An 18,228-nucleotide genomic window follows, 5' to 3' on the forward strand; every position below is an offset into this window, starting at 1 on the left:
TGTCCTATATGTCGTCACTGTCAATTAGCTAAAATGCAAGTCAATCCAATTTATAAAGTAAAAAGAAAAGTAGATCTAACTTATTTGACTGCCAGGCTAAATAGTTCAGTCTTCCATTTCCTTTGAAACTGTGACTGGCATTTGAATAGACACAAATCACTCATAGACAAAGGCTATTAAATACAAATATTACTTGTGGACTTTTTTTGTCTTGCTTTCAGACCAAACTGAACTAGTTATTTAAAAAAAAATCCTCAGTACAGTTTTTAGCATTTATTTTCTAGACTGCATTTAAAACCATTTACTTTTCATTCCATGGGATAATCCATACCTTTTCTTTTCCTATTTTGTTTTCATCTTTATCAAAAAGAATAAGTTTCCAGATGGTAGAAGCAGAATTAAAACTGATGAGGAAATTGAACTAAAAAAGAGGTAAGGGATTATATGAGAGCTCAGAGTTGCTCTAAATGATTGTATGCTTCCTCCTTTAGGATAAATTTACCTCCCAGAATGTGCAAATATTATTTCAGAATCCTTTTACTCTTTTAAAAATGATATCAAACAGATGTTTTAGAAGACTGGAAACATGAATTTTTTTTATTTTTCAAAAACAGAAAATATTATAAGCATAATATTAGGCAAACATTTAAATTATTAAGTGGATAGCAGCAAGCATTAGAAAAATTAAGTCAATCATTAGAATCCAGATTGTGTTCGCCAAACATATAAACAAGTTAAAAAGACATTCTAATCCAATCTCATTTTATTCTTGATGATACTAATGGACTCTGGAAAGGAAAGGCAATGTTGGGAAGACACATAATATCGATTATCTTCATATCCACAATTAATTTAATGGTTTATGATAGCCCAAAAGGAGGAACAATGGAAAACAATAGAATTAGCGGAGGTTTATGACTTATTGAACAGCACATTTCTTAAAAAGGTTCTGCTTAATTGATTGATGAAAATCTGCACATTCCTCCTGAACTGTGTCCTAAAATGCTCCAATTTGGTTATTTTCAACACTTTAGCAATGACTTCAATAGAAATATGTTTTGACAAGCTTCCAGATAATACAAAGCATGAGAAATGGTGAATATGATAAATGACAGAAGCAAAGTAAAATATAAAGTAACTAAACACGGATTCATAAAAGCATATGTTTAATATTGTGGCTTTTATAGTTCTCTGACCCTCAAGCCATTCCCATATCCAACTGCTGTAATAAATGCAATGAGACATTCCCCAACACACAAACACACTGCTCCCGTCTACCCCAGGAATTCTGTTTAGGTTGTGTTTGGGTAGGGGCTATACTTACTGCCTTATTTTAATTTAAGCATTATAAAGTGGCCATCATTTCTTAGAATCTATTCTATTTTTTCTGTTTTCAGGACCAGAATATTCTAAATACTGTTTCCAATGTCAGTGATCTCTCTCTCTCTCTCTCGCTCTCTCTCTCTCTCTCTCTCTCACACACACACACACACACACACACATACACATATCCACACATCACAGTATTTTCTATAAGTTCCTGAGATAATATGGAGATGGCAGAAATTAATCTGGATCCTAGGATCACAGGATTTAATGATTTATTTACTTATGTTATAATGTTAATATACAATGAGGATGAGCCATCTATGGCCATATATTTTGACCAAGGCTATTTAACATGGAAAAATTTTGAATTATTACACATTTCATAGTTATTCCCAGTAAAGTTTTCCTCTGCCATAATAAAAACCCACTTTTCATGATAAGCCCTGGGGACCAAGAGAGATGGAAAAATGTGGCTGTGTCAGAAATGTGGTGCATGGAAGTCTTCAGGTGTGAATCTTTTTATGAGCTCTTGGTATATTGTGACTTAAAATTTTTGTACATGAGTAAGGAAAATCCCATGATTGACCTAGACTTCATTTAAGGTCTTAGCAACAAGGCCACACCTCAGTCTTTTCTACTATTCAATACAAAATGATTAGATGAATACCAAAACTGACAAAAATGCTGTTTCTTATTTAAGTGAAAGATGGAAAGAAAATAGGTACAAATAAGAAGTACAGAATACCACTTGGTGGTTTTGCCTAATTGAAAACGGTGCAAGAGATAATAGATGTTTGTGATAAAGCCAGCCCTGGAAGAAATGCCATCCAAAAGAAAGTTAACTGCAGCTCTGCCTACATTCAGTAAAAGGGCTTCCCTAAGAACAGCCCCTCCCATATCAAGTGAAACTTACCTGTTTTATCAAACTGTCAGTTTCTGTCATGTGAGATAAATAATAAAAAGCACTTAGAACAGTGCCTGACCCTCTAGTTCTTAACTATTAATACTACTGTTTTTTGTATAATCAGTGTCATTTCTTGAGACCTATTGTACCAAATATCAGCAATTTTATGTAGTTCAACCTCATTTATTATTACTTTGTCTGAGTTTGTTAGCACTGTGCTTAGAAGCTAAAGTTTCTTGTTTCATCTTTAGTCCTAATTCATACAGAATTATTAAAAATTTAGGGCTCCTGTTACATCAGGGACCAAACCCACTATATCATTGCACTCAAGGCGTCACCATATAAAACTGATGTCAACAACCTGAGCGTACCTGGAAGTCTGCAATTCTTATGCTCTCGAGTTCAGACATCATGTAAATGAGCAGTAGCTGAAAGAGACAAGGATATTTATAGCCTCAATAAGAAGAAACTTGAGATCAAAAAATTGCTTTAAATAACTGAAGAGCGAATTTATTTTTTAAAGATTATTTTGAGAATAGAACCGGATCTAGTAGAAATTACTAGAAAATGAACATCACTTAAACATAAGAGTGCTCCAGATATGGAATAGTTGCCTCGTTAGGTGGCGCCTTCTATCACTGATGTGGAACAAGCCAGGAGCTCACGCTAAGCTTCAGAGGAGCTAACAGGAAATCCCTGAGGCCACTCTACATTTGTGCTACAAGCCTGCAGCTATTATCTTATATGTGTTCTGAATTTTTCTCTGTACGGCTCTTGAAAAGAAGTTTATAGTTATAATGTATAAATGTTAGAACTATAAAAAAATACATCATCAAAGCCTCTAGTCTACCATTTTTATTTTAAGGATGAGACCAAAAGAGAATAAGCAACTTTCTTAAAGTCACAAACAAATCAGCAACTGGGCAGGAACTGGAAATCAGATGTCTGCGCTCAGAGAGAGTACATTTCCCCTAAACCAGATTATTCCATCTTTTAATTGTAAGTAATAGCTTATGGATCCTGCTACTTCTGAATTGGGAATTTTGAAGTAGAATTTATTACGTTTCTTTTACTCTTCCAGGCTTTGTTATCACTCCAGGCTCTCACCTCAGGTTCCAAATTTTTTCTCTCCCTATGAACTTATTATCCTGCTACTTTTCATTATCCCTTAAGTGATTCTTTACCTGCTGTGTATCTCTGCAGCTGTGCCCCTGTCCTTATTTAGTTCTAAAACAGACTTACAAACAGCAAAATGTGCATGGTGTTCAGTCTTTGTGACTCATTTCCCAGCATTCCCCTGAGGCTGTGATAGTGGCTGAAACCACTATACGGGATGAGCTCAGAAAGCCAAGCTTTCTCTGAGAGACTGCAGCATGGAAGTGAATCCAAACTAAATCTCTGTTCTGTTGCTTTTCCTCAGGAATTCAGAATTCAAAACAGCCCTAAGGTTTTTGTCTGTCTTTGTTTTGAGCATTTCTTCACTTCGGGAACTTATGAACATAAATAAAGAAAAGGTCTGATGCCCATCAGCAGTAACGAGGCTTTTTTCATCCATGTCATAGTTACATGTAGTCCTCTGTGTGATGCAACATCCATACCCAATTAGCAAACCCAGTTTGTGAGTGTAAATGTGTCCTTATAATTTTTAAAATATCTGTTGAGCTGTGTAGTGTCCATTTGTATTGCAGAACATACAATAGAGTTATTACAATGAGTTAGGAATCTTTATTTTTGCTTTTTATTAGAAAAAACATGATGCTTTGTGATAATTAGTGAATTCAACATTTTTGAATCTGAGTGATTACAATAGATATGTCAAGGGCTTCAACGAGGTAGTTGAGGTAGTTGGATATGCATAGTTGTTTCTGTGAAGATTTACAAGTTTATATTTAACCCATGAATGCAGTTATGCCAATTTAAAATTAAATTGTTATAATTTTTGTCAAGTAAAATTCAATGTATAAAATATGGAACAGGTTTTAATTTATAAGATCATAGAGGAAATATGCTTAACTACATTTTTCTTAGGTAATGTTGAGTTTTACAAATTTAAGAATATACAAGTATTTTTCATATTTTAGACTTGATACCATCCTGATCTCCAGTATAACAATACCAATAATTAGGAATTCAAACTGGTGAGTCTGGTGAGATTAATAAAACTAAGAGTAAGAGATCAAGTATTCATAGATGAAGAGAAAACATACATATAATTCTTCAAAAATGTCTTTTGATAAAATTGGGTCTCTGAACTAGACCTTATTATTTGAGAAGCATCTTTTAAAATGTCAATGATTTACATGACTTTCTCATTCTTAAAATGGCTATGAAATGTCTGGGCTTCTCTGTCTGATGACAAGTCACCTCAAGTAGTACCTGAGCAGGAAAATCACAAATGTTGAAGGCTTGTATGTTCCTAAAGTAGGAAAGGGCGTACTAGCAAGAGATGGCCTGGGATGGTGTTCCTGGGGTGTATGACTCTGTTTTTATGCTTTTGATAAAGACATACCTGAAGAAAAAGAGAAAGAGGTTTAAGTGGACTTATAGTTCTACATGGCTGGGAGGCCTCAGAATCACGGTGGGGGCAAAACGCACTTCTTACATGGTGGCAACAAGAGAAAATGAGGAAGAAGCAAAGTGGAACCCCCTGATAAACCCATCAGATCTTATGAGACTTATTTACTATCAAAAGACCTGCATCTATGATTCAATTTCCTCCCACTGGGTTCCTCCCACAACACATAGGAATTATGAGAGATACAATTGAAGTTGAGATTTTGGTGAGGACACAGCCAAATCATAACATGAAGAAACATTCTATTATCTGGGAGGAACTGATTTGGGCAAAGGTGAGATTGGTTTCTGGGTTTCAGAGTAAGGAGTGAAAGGAAATTTTAAAGACAAAATCTAGAAATAAAGTTGTCCTAGTCCTTCTTGTGAATTACACAAAAGGAATGGGCAGAAACAAAACTCATAAGCAGCGATATTTATTTTGACTGTATAAGGTAAAGAAAGTAACTTAAAAAGAAAGGCCATGCTGTAATGGGTGTTACAGCAGTTCTCAAATCAAGGTACACATTAGAACTGTCTGTGAATATTTTAAAAATATAAATGAGTGTGCCTCACTACTCAGGAATAATGAAATTAGTTTCTCTGAATTATTAGGGCCTGGGCACCTGTATTTCTTTAAAGCCACACTGGTGATTTTGATAAGCAGCGAAGTTTGAGAACTACCTATGCTAGGAAAATTTCTTCAAATACCTGGAGTATTGCCATAGTGTTTCTTATATAGCATCTGCACCATCACTCGCAAGTGGGAAGAGGCCCTTAAGGGTGTCCTGTCATGCTGTAGAGAAGCTGTTTTCAACTTAGCATCAGCATCTTTGTGACAAATATGTACTGGGACTTTTTTCTTTGGGAAATAGATCAAACCAAAGAAATTTCTTGTAAAAAAGAAATGTAGAATATTTGTCCACTTGTTATTGGTTTATGATATTAATTATGTCACTTAGAAGGATTAGTACAGTATACCCTACCCATTTAAAATTAGTAAATGATTAAAATAAGATCTTTACTCATACATGATTATTTAATTTCATAGAAATATCAAATATTGTCATTTCACCAAAACACTACTTTTTTTATATTTTTATAACTTTACAAACATTGTATTGTAAATAGAAATTTGATAAATTCAATTCAATAAAAATTATTGAAGAGCTACTATTTGCCAGATGCTGCTAGATTTATGATTACTATGAGACCATGATATATTCGCTATCTACAGTGTGGTGGCTAGCCATTATGAATATTAATGATTAATTTTATATGTTCACTTATGGTTTCTTAGCTTTCTGAGTGTAAAGTTTATTCAATCACATTTTGTTTGAACAATGGATATTCTGGGATCTATTTAGGAGTTAACAGCAAAACTTTATTCAAGACAATTCATAAAACAATAATTAATTAGTTGAGTACTAGAAATGCAAATGATACATAATGCACTTGCAGTAAGAACTAAATACTACTCTCCAAAAGAATATGTACTTCCAATTGAATGGGGGAGGTTCCAAAGAGCTTTACAGGGTACCATTGAACATGGGTGTTGTCAGTTTAGTAAGAAAAAAAAAAGCATTATGTGCAGAGGGAACAGAGCAAGCAAGCTCATATGTGTTCCCACATTCTAAGGAATGATCATTAGACAACTATAGCTAGAGTACATGTGAATATGTATAGAGCTAAAGGAAAAATGGAAGGCTTATAAAGAAATTGGATATTAAACTGTTAATAGTTTATTCTAAAAGGCAGCATAAAATATATCCGATTGTATTACACTCTTTATAAACATTTTTAAGAATTGTCAGTGTGTTGGAAGCATTACTGTGAAAATGGTTCATAGAACTAATTAGATAAGCAACAATTAAGTGGCAAAGAAACAGAAATATTACAGGTGGGAGGATCCTAGATTGGAGAGGGTGGATTGGAGAGACGTTTTGCATGTAGAATCAACAGGACTTACCGTTCACCTGGGAAATGCATTGTAAATGAGGTGGAGATGACTCCAAGTTTCTGGCCTGGATGTGGGGATATTATAAACTATAATTTTAATACAAACACACAGTGAGGTTCACGTGATGCATCTGGATCAAACTGAAAATGAATATTTGAAAATTTGGATCTGGAACTCAGGTAAAGGTGCCTGTTGAACAGTAGCTTGTGGCCACTAGTAATGATAAACCAGATAACATGGTTTTCACAATAAAGATAATTATTATTATAGAACACAAAGTTCTAAGGTGGATACCTACCTTAATTCAGTACCATATCTTTCTATAACTCCATTTTGCCTTTTGACCTTCTTTATTAGTGGGAAACCTTCTAGAGTGTCCTCAAAGAGGCAGTATCATCTCATTGACATGCCTAGCAAGCATACCCTTACTTAAACCCATTTATAGAAGGAGAAGAAGCAATTACGACCAGTCGACATTATGCTGCATCAGTGGCGTTGAGATTAAGTCCAGTTTTCTCACCATTTAGCTGCTTGAGTAAGTGCCAACACTGTAAGCAATCTTTGCTTTGATAGCAAAGAGGAAGCGTGGGAGGGTTAGGGGATAGGCAGGAATAGATTCCAGTAGGCAAATAATGTATTTTACAAGAGGTACAGGTATGTAAGTAAAAGTAGATGTTTGCAATTAGGTGAAACTGTCCGTAGAGAAAATTAAGAGCAACAGGAAATTTAAGAGAAAAATTAAAAGGACTGACAACATTTAAAGATAGACTTCTAGAATGGGGAAGTCAGGAAAATATTTATTTTCTGGAGTAATATAGTTTAAACAATTCTATAAATATTATCCCACATTATATTTCAAAATAAAAAAAGTCCTTATTTACAATTGTCCTAAAAATTCAAATCCTAATTGTAGGAATTAAATTGAGTGACATCTTAGCAGCTGGAGATACGGAGATACTAGTGATTCTCAATGGGCTGAGGACAGTGACAGAATCTCATAGTAGGAAGTCTGAAAGAGAGTCACTTAAGAAAGATTTAGAAATGTTCATGAAGGATGAGGCATAGAAAAAAAATTCAAGTGGTATAGCCATCAGAGTGAACTTGGGCAAGTGGTATTGTGGAAGCTAGGTCAAAAGATTTTCCTCAAGGAGGGAGAATGATAGATTCACATGCTGAATAGTGTTAAAATAACAGACACATCATCAGTCAGCTAGCAACTGACAGAATGGGAAGGGAAGAGATAGAATGATATCATTGGTCTTCTATCTGCCTCCTATGTCTCTGCAGCCTGTGTCTTACCCATGTTTAGCAGAAAACAGAGACAGCCCAAGATGATCCCTAAATTTTGAAACTGAACAGCCTCAATATTCTTCACAAAGGGAAACCCTAGGCAGTGTGGCTCAAAGCCCTGCATGTCTAAGGATAAGTCTAGTAAAAACACATCATACAAAAAATGAGGGCAAGAGAGAGGCTTCTAAAGATATATTCAGGGCCAAAAATTAAACTACAAAGAATGATGATGGTTAATATTTGTTTGTACTAGCTCATGTTTGGGATAATAAGTTCCACAGGTAAGAAGGATGAAAACCTTCTTGGTAAGTGTATCTTACCAATTTCTTAAATACAAAGAAAGAGGAAGCAGCAAGTACTGGTCCAGCTCTCGAGCTTACAAATATGGAGAAAACTTCAGCATGATTAGGAGCTGAATGACATAATTTAACAGAGATTGAGATATTGATGATAAATAATTCAGAGGGAGGAAACAGAATTGATGGCAAAGATGGGATTGAGAGCATTGATGGATAGGTTTGCATGGGATCGAGGGATTAACACATACATTCAAGCAGGAGGAAAGAACAGGTTAAGCTACATATGTTTTCATAGCCAGGAAAAGGGGAGGTAGATGAGTTTGTTTCTACCTGTCGACTTCTTAAAGAATCTTGGTTACATGCTCTATTCCTTTGTAGGGCCACTGTAACAAAGTGTGACAAACTGAGTGGCTTCAACAACTTTAATATCTCATGGTTCTGGAGCCTAGAAGTTGAGATCAAGGTGTTGGCAGGGCCATGTTCCATCAGAAGGTGCTGGGGAAGGGTATGTTCAAGGTCTCCTCGTAGTTTCTGGTAATGGCTTGTCTTGCAGCAGCATGATTCCAGTCTGCATGGGGCATTCTCCCTGTGTGCATGTTTGTTGCATTCTTTTTATGAAGACACCAGGCCTATAGGATTAGGGGCCCATTCTACTCCAGTATAACCTCATCTTAACTACATCTTCAGTGACTATAGTTCCAAATAAGATCACATTCTGAGAGACCGTGGGTTAACATTTCAACACCTAAAATTAGGGGCACAATTCAAACTGAATCAGATGTTGAATAATGGAGGTAGGAAGTTTGGCAAGACAGCCTGGGAAATGGGAAGAGGAGTTGACAATATGTCATTTTTTTTAGAAAGTCAATACATTAAGTGTATCTTACCAATAAATCAATAAAATCAGCCTTTCTCTAAATATATCCATTTTTATTAGATATATTTAGTTCAGCAATAAAATCATAATGCAAACTATTCCAGTGATTTAATGATTTATGTTTGTCTGTCTCTTTCATATGAACATTTATCTTGTTATACACACACACAGAGAGAAAGAAAGCTATGTCATATCACATAATGAGAAAAGTTAACACAGAAACAATAAATAGAAGACTGGTGTGAAGACTTGTAAAAAGCACACATATGACAAACACTTAAACTATATGATTCAGAGTAAAAATATGTGGGGGTATAAGAAATAACATGAAGAGCTTGAAATTATGCTGCAACCTTAAAAAAAAAAGCTTTGACAAGTCTACAAGAACAAAATTGTGACATCAGCTGAGATAAAAATAGGTTTGAATGGGACTGAGAAACATTTGGATTTCAAATATCTAATAAATTGTGGCTGGGACAAGCTAAAGTACTTTAGTGACACTGCTTGGTACTAAATATTTAGAACAACCAGCCCCAATTTTAAGATAACTAATATAACCAAGGGCTGCCCTTGGCATCAGGAGTGATTTCTTTCTAGGTCATGAGTCCCAGGCATATCATCTCTAATAAAAATCTTACATAAACAACTTTATTTTACTTGCCTTGCACCCCATTCCATCCTCAACACAAATCTGTCTCCTGCCTTTATTAGTTGGGCCCCTGGTTTTAATATATGCTCTCAGGGTTAAATTTAGTAATTCAGGTAAAGCTTATACTGGTAAAGCTTACTTTTCTTTTTAAATTATTCCTTCATAATTTCTTAGCCCACAGATATCAGCTATCTCATTTTCATCATTTTCTCAGTATCAACTTAATTGTGAAAGTATTCTAGGGCCATTTATCATTTAAAGCTTTATATAATGAGCTAAGGATGAAAATCATTACTAAATATATAAGCCCTCCAATAGTCAAGTCCATAAATTTACTTAAATTACAACCATCAATATGTTTAGCAGTGGTTATCCAATTTATATTTCTTGCCTTAATGAACATAAAAAGTAAATATTGACTGAGTTTTAATGATTCATCCTTTTATAGCCTTCTTTATAACTTTGATGAGAAGCATAATTGCAACAGGTTTTATGCGAAATACCTTAAGGAGCTACATTATGCATGCTATTCACTGCCCTCTAGGAGCTTACCATGTAAGAAATATCCACATGTTGAATACACACATACATGATCACCATACAGATGCATTAAAATTCAAATATTAAACAAATATAAATGTAATGTGCAGAGGTTTTTTTTTCTAAAATGTACACAATTAGTATATTTTGAAGGTTTTGGGAGAGAGTGAAAAATTGATAGAAAAGAAGTTAAGGTCAGTGTTTAGCCAGTTTGAGTAACAATTAAGTATTATTATGAGGTCTAATGAATTAACTTTCTTTAGTCTTTTTGTCACAATAGAAATTAATTGCATCAGGTAGTTTTAAAAATCAGGTAAAAAGAAAAATAAATAAAGAAAGATCTCCAGAAACCATGAAGAATTTAGGGTTAGAGAATTTTAGATAAGAGTTTTAACAAAATGATACTATGGGGAAAACATATTGAAGAAAAATATGGTGGGCTTTCTACAGACACAAATATGCTTGAAATGTTGGAGGCTAAGGGTTTACAAATGAGAGACATTTTCAGAATAACTCATGAATAGCTCTGGAATACGGGCCAGATGTTTGTTATTGTCCTACCTTTTTAGTAAATTGTTTCTCTCTTGGGACTTTCTCCCTTCACCTCTCTGAATACAAGTATGTTTATTTCTTTGCATATAGAAATAATTTGCTAGTAGATGTATTATATATTTTCTATTCCTATTGTTCTGGGATGAGATAACTCTAAGAATAGGATATAATAGAAGTCATCATTAAGTTCTGAGATACATAAAATCAGTAAGATTTAGACATGTATTTATTGATACCTGGCCAACTTTCAGTAAAGCTGCTCCAGATTCTCACCAGAATTAGGTATTGTCATTATTTTTTAAATTATTTTTTAACTGTTCTAACAAATGAGCAGTGATATCTCATTGTGGTCTTAATTTGCATCTCCATATAGAGAGATATTTTTAGGTTCTGGGTCTTACCCTCTGAAGATTCTCATTAAGAAACTCTGAGATAGGGCCTAGAAACTGTTAACAAGTTCATTAGGTGATTTTGAGGATGGGTCAAGTGTAGGGACAGAAGAAGGGGAGTCATTGAAGAACTTAGGCATTATCAGTGATGAGAATGATGAGTAAGGGAGTGAAAAAGTAGATCTGTCAACAATAAGAAAGCAATCCAATAAAAAATAGGCAAAAGAAGCAGGGAGTGGTGGTTCAACCTGTAATTCCTGCATTTTGAGAGGTGGGTAGATCACAAGGTCAGAAGCTTGAGACCAGCCTGACCAACACGGTGAAATGATGTCTCTACTAAAAATATAAAAATTAGGTAGGCATGGTGATATGTGCCTATAATCCCAACCTGCTTAGGAGGCTGAGGCAGGAGAATTGCTTGAATCTGGGAGGCAGAGGTTGCAGTGAGCCGAGATGGTACCACTGCACTTCAGCCAGGGTGACAGAGTGACTCATTCTCGAAAAAAAATAAAAAAGAAAAAAAAAAGGCAAAACACTTGAACAACACTTCACCAAAGAAGATAAAAGGATAGGAAAATAAGCATTTGAAAAGCTTCAACATGGTTGGTTGTTAGAAAACTACAATTTAAAACCACAATGAAATACCACCACACTTTTTATTATAATGGCTGGGGGAAAACTGTTAACATCAAGTGTTAGTGAGAATGTGAAGAAATTCGAACTCACCTATTTCTGGGGAGAGTGCAAAATGTTACAGTTACTTTGGAAAATAGTTGGCACTTTCTTATATAAAGTCAGAATTATACTTTCCAATGAACCCTACTTCTAGGCATTTACCTAAGAGAAATTAAACTTGTGTTAACATAATATTTGTATATAAATGCTTATATCAGCTTTATTTGTAATAGCCTCAAACTGGAAATGCCTATCAACCAGTGAATGGATAAACAAACTGTGGTACATCCATACAATGGAATATTACTCAGCAAAGAAAGGAATGAAGTATTGATACACACAGCAAATATGAAATACATTCAGCTAAGTGAAAGAAGCCAGAATCAAAATTCTGCTATATTCTATAATTCCATTTTTATGACTTCTAGAAAAGGTAAAACTAAAAAAATGAATAGGTCAGTGTTTGTAAATGTATTGGGGGTAGTAGAATGTTTGATGGCAAAGGGGCTACACAAGGGAACTGTTGGGAGTAATGGAATTGTTATATAACTTAATTGTCTTGATGGCAACACAACTGTGTGCATTTGTCAAACTCACAGACTTCTGCACCAAAAAGAGAGCATTATAGTGTATGTAAATTGTTTTTAAAGTAAACCAAACAACATATCCCCTCTCTCCAGCTCCTTAAGAGAAGGATTTGCTTTTGTTCATGGACTAGGACTGATCCTTAGGATAATAATGACTTAGTAAATACTTATTTAGTGAATGAATGAGTTATTAAATAAATGTTAACGGTTAACATAAATTTTTATCCTGCTAACTTCTGTGTTATAGAGAAGTACTAGTTATACATAATGTAACCAAGATTTCTAAAACAGACAGCTGCCTTCAGCCAATGAGCAATGCTACAGATTTTGAATAAAAGAAATGTCACTCTTGGTATCTATTACAAAGTCACTAGGAGAGTATTCCATTGCTATTAAAATGCAAGCTCTGAAGTTTTACCTTGGATATCACTTTCAAGCTATGTTGTCTCGAGTGCGTTACTTAATCTGTGCATGTGTGTATGCATATGTGCGTCTGTGTGTTTTAATTTCTTAATCTAACAAATGTTAATGATATTACTTCTCTCAGTGGATTACTGTGAGAAATAAATAAATAAATTTATGTAAGGAAGTTAGAACAAGGCCTGGCACATAAGTACTTGATAAAATTCAGCTGTTAGCCTGTTTGACAGTGTAGAACATATGGCATTCATGTTTTATCCCATTCTCTTGATGTAGAAAGGTAAAAATATGTCTTCCTCATTTAATTTACTACACAATTACGATATTTATAGACCATTGTAGAAAGACCTTTAAAGAAATTGGAAATGCTAGTCTTTACTGCTCACTTTTTAACCTAATTCTAATGTAGTATTTGGAAAAAGAACAACCTATATAAATCAGAATTTCTTAATTTAAAAAAACAAGTGCTTGCTTTGGCAGCACATATACTAAAATTGGAATGATACAGAAAGGACTAGCATGACCCCTGTGCAAGGATGACACACAAATTCCTGAAGAATTCCATATTAAAAAGGAAAGGATTGAACTAGACAGTGTGTTGGGTTTTTTCAAATTTGAGGATTCTCATTTGTACATTGGCAGTGGATGAATACAGCAGTCTGACCACTCTCCACGGGAAGCAGTATTCACATGGCCAGATATATGTGACTTACAATGCACACAGAAAGTGCATGCAAATTCCCCTCATCTATTTCAACTGAGTAACGGTGACCTTTCACAATCTGGTTGAATTACAAAATCTTTTCTAGCTGCTACAAGTGAATAGATCATTTTCTTGTAACACCCATAAAAGTCATACTTGCTGTCAACTTGAGAAATTTTGGCTCAGTGCTCATGTTTCTCTTTCCTTGTCATAGGAGAAAAGCAATTGTTCATATGAGAAGGACAAGATGTACCATCAGAAAATATGAAAAACAAGCCATTCTTGGTCCCAGCAGCACCAGAAATTAATACTTGAAAACAAAAATAAGTTTATATTATTATGTAACTGGCCAAACTATAGATTTTAATCTCCCCTGTAACATCATTATTTAAGATAAGTGTGGGCAATACACATTTATAGATAGCCGGCCTCCCCCAATTCCCACCAAAACATCGTATTTACTGCCTGACAGACTTTTGATTGTTTGGCTATAGCGTAAATGCCAACTTGCATCACTGTCTAGGAAAAAGATTTTAAGTTAGCCTTTCAACAAGCTTACCTAATTGAATATGGTTTATTTATTAAATTTAGTCACTAGAGTTTTGTTGAGATGGAAAAAAGTATACATATATATGAAATATATTTTATAATAAATGATTATTTGGAAAAGCTCTAAGGTGTTATTGATCACATAGATTCATTCAATATGGAATATGACCATTATGATTTGGTAGGCTGGTCACAGAAACAATCCTTCAGAACAATTAAAATGTCACCTGGCATTTCTTTTCAACTATCTCAATGTGGTTATGCACATAAGATAAGAAAGAAAAATGGTGCAACTTGATTGAAGCACAGGGAGACTCATATCTTAACAGATGTGTTGTTTAAGTTAAAAATGAGAGTAAAAATGTGCATCAAACTCTATGAAAGTTTGCACAGCTGTTGCAATGTTTTAAAGGTGGCAGTGTCGTGACAGTTTCCAAAATGCAGGCAAAAATAAAATATCAGAGTTTTTTTAGACAGGATTTTGAAATGTTGATCTCCTTTATTCTTTAAATCATTTCATAGGCCAAATAACTGTCAGGTCTAGCTCATGTCTGCTTTGACTTTCTCTTTGGCTCTTCTTACCATTGTAATAGCTCGGCTTACCCTGTTCATTCTCTGTGAGCGTATAGGCAATGGAGAGTGGAAATTTATGGAAGATGCCGGGTAGTAGGTCAAATCTATTCATCCTTGTTATCATTGTAATTCAAAACCTGCTTTAGCCTTCTGTTCAAATGCATGGAGCACATTCCTCACCATAGTACATAAAGCTTTTTCCTATTTAGGTATTCTTGAAAACTTGAAAACTAAGTTAATCAATCAACTCTTCAATAAATTATCACACACATGGTGTGAAATGTATGCTCTGGAAGGATTAAAATATATATAGGAAGAGAGTTGCTTTTATGGAAATTTTAATGTAAAGGCATGCTCAAGCTGCAGGTGACAGAATACCCACCAGGGTGACCCATCTAGGATAAATATTTTGAGATCCTCTGGGCAGAGTTAATTGTCCTGTTCTTTGCTGACATAGCACTTGGTATCTCCTTCTTTCAATCACGGTTATTACCACACTATCCTACTATTGTTACAAGTGCAGGTTCTGGCCTCTGAATACCTAGATTCAAATTTCTGCCTTTGTAAAATACCTCTGTCTCCTTATTTCTAAATGGAAAAAATAAAAGTACTTGCCTCACTGAGTAAATGTGTTGTTGAATTAGCACCATGATCTGACTTAAAACATTGTTTTCATAAGTGTGTCTAACAGAAAGGTGTGGTATTAAGGTTAGATATTAAACTGTTCCTGGTAAAATATTTTTTAAAAACTGACTGAAAATGGTTGTAAAACAACTACAGATTGAAATGGTTTTGTGGAAGTAGAAGTCACCTGCTGACTGAGTGAGTGTGGGAAGTGTTTGGGATGGGAGGAAAGTTTGAGAGAAAGGAGAGTTAGATGACAGGATAATAATGGTACCCAGTAATGCAAATAAGAAAAATTCATTTAGGAACAAAGGACATGTATGATTATATGCATATCAAAAAATGTCAATTTTCTCTGCTTTGGTTTTTGTTCCCACACACATCACTGCCTAATGTTATTAATTTTTTAGACATTGTCCTCAAATAGAATGCACGACCCTTTATGAAAGCAATACTGTTTATTTGTATTCTCTTTATCTCCATTTAATAGATGCTCAATGAATAGGTTTTGAATAACCAAATGGAAGAACGAAATATCTAAATGTGTATTCAAGAGGCAGATACGTATTTATGGAGGAATATCAGAAAAGAATGACAGGTAGTCAAAAAGGAAAGCAAAAAGGGAAATCAGATTAAGAGTAGCTGTGAAAACCTAGAAAATTCAATTAACCTGAGATTTTAAAGGACTGTGTCACACAGATTTTCATTTCTTTAAGCAATTCTGTGTCATGAGAGCAAAAAAAAAAAAATTCAGCTTATTATTTACATGACAAGCTACTAGAAAAGTGAAGGAAGTTAAAGAACTTGCTAGAAAGAGGTTCTAGCAAAATCAAAAAAACTAGGTCTCAATTGTAATTCTTATTGCTTATTTCTTAAGTGTAATCCCTGTACCAGCAGCCTCAGCATCACCTGGGAAAGGAGAGGAACCATCATTTTTTAGGAAACTCTTCCTAGATCTACCGAATCAGAAACTCCAAGGCAAGGGTCAGAACTGTCTTTTAATAAGTCCTCCAGGTGACTCTGTTGCAGGTCAAAGTTAGGAACCAAGCCCTATATTGCTAAAATAATTGAAATGTGAAGGTTTGCTGAAAAAGGAGTTAGGATAACCACCAGAATAGAGAGGACTATTGGACCAGATGTACAGACGTTTTAATGGTTATAACAAATGATAATCTGATTTTATAATTAATTACTTCCTAGCATACTGAGATGTGACCCAAACTCTTCATACAGCTGCCTCGCCTATCAGGCAAACTCCTTCCAGTCACAGCTGCATTAGGAGGCTACAAACCTCCACACATAATTTTTCTTTTTATTGAACAGCTGCCTGATTGCATGGACCAAAATGGATTTAATATTCTACTAACTGGGTAGGCATATTCTATTTTGTTAAAAGACTGAGAATAATAATATACTCTATTATTATTATATAAATTAAAAGCAAATCTAGAGGGAAAGGGGGGTAAAGCTATCTGTTTGATAGCCACATGAAATGTTTCATAGAGACAGGGCTGGACTATCACAAAACAGTAGAAGGCAAATACTTACCTATATGAGATGTGAGAATTATGTGGTAACTCTACATCCCAGTCTCAAACTACCTTTTCATCAGCTTCCCATTGTGCCTGGAATTTCACTTTTAGAAATTCAGTACTTGGCTTAAGGCATTTTGTATCCAGAAATCTTATATTAAAATGGGAAGGGTTCTGGAAGAAGTAACATCTTCCCTTTATTCCCAACCATTGGCCTCTTCAGCAAGTGTTGGTTTATTTTAACTTGAGAGTATTGATTTCGTTTAAGTATTGACCTCGAAGAATGTACCAAAGAACATGTCTACCATGTTTTGCTTTGTGTGTGCTTTTAATCTTGGTAACCTCATGAATTTACTGGGGTATTCAGCCTTGACATAAAGTAGAAATCAACTTATTAAAAAGAAAGAATATGTGAATTTGAACCTTACAAATTCATGCCAGGGAGCTGGGTTATACACACTCTAAGGCATTGAGATGAAGAATTAACATGGATACCAAGAAATAAGGAATTATTCTGAAAGTAGTCATAGACTAAGCTGGGACATGGAAATTGGGCCAGGGAGAAGGTAACAATATACTTATTGCATCAGCTCATTAGATATAAGAAAATGTGGGCAAGGATAAGTACACACATCAGAAGCTATAGAAAATTCTCCGTCAAAGCTAGCACTAGGGGAAGGGTAAAGTTGTTGATAGAAAGGTACTGAACAAGAGCAAATTCCCAACTGATTCAGATATAATTCTTCAGAAAGGATGTGCTAGCGGTTTGTGCGTTTGCAGTACCTGGTTTCCACTAATCTTTATCTGTGGTCTTTTAGACACAGCATTATAAAATCAGTGAGATTTGGCCGGGGGCAGTGGCTCATGCCTGTAATCCCTGCAATTTGGGAGGCTGAGGTGGATGGATCATATCTACTAAAAAATACATACAAAATATTAGCAGGTTGTGGTGGTGTTCACCTGTAATCCCAGCTGCTCTGGGAGCTGAGGCAGGAGAATGGCTTGAATCTGGGAGGCAGAGGTTGCAATGAGCAGAGACCCTGTTATTGCACTTCAGCTTGGGCAGCAGAGCAAGATTCCGTCTCAAAAAATAAAATAAAATAAAATTAGTGAGATTTGTTTATTAAGTCACTTTCACATGGTTTAATAAGAAAACACTGTACAGAATGAGCTATAGCGTGCAGTAATAGAAATGTCCAAGTAAGGAGTATCCATTGAATGTCATG

The 18,228-nt window shown here is 34.9% G+C and overlaps 1 protein-coding gene and 1 non-coding gene across 5 annotated transcripts in view; both read left to right on the plus strand.

Moving 5' to 3' along the window:
• Positions 1–18,228, plus strand: part of LRP1B (LDL receptor related protein 1B) — a 1,941,900-nt gene that overhangs the window by 92,265 nt on the left and 1,831,407 nt on the right. The window lies entirely within an intron of this gene.
• On the plus strand, positions 13,486–13,592 carry LOC118154902 (U6 spliceosomal RNA). Its single transcript, XR_004745154.1, has one exon. It is a non-coding gene; the product is annotated as a U6 spliceosomal RNA (small nuclear RNA).

This window comes from Callithrix jacchus, chromosome 6 (assembly GCF_049354715.1).
Source record: "Callithrix jacchus isolate 240 chromosome 6, calJac240_pri, whole genome shotgun sequence".
NCBI lineage: Eukaryota > Metazoa > Chordata > Mammalia > Primates > Cebidae > Callithrix > Callithrix jacchus.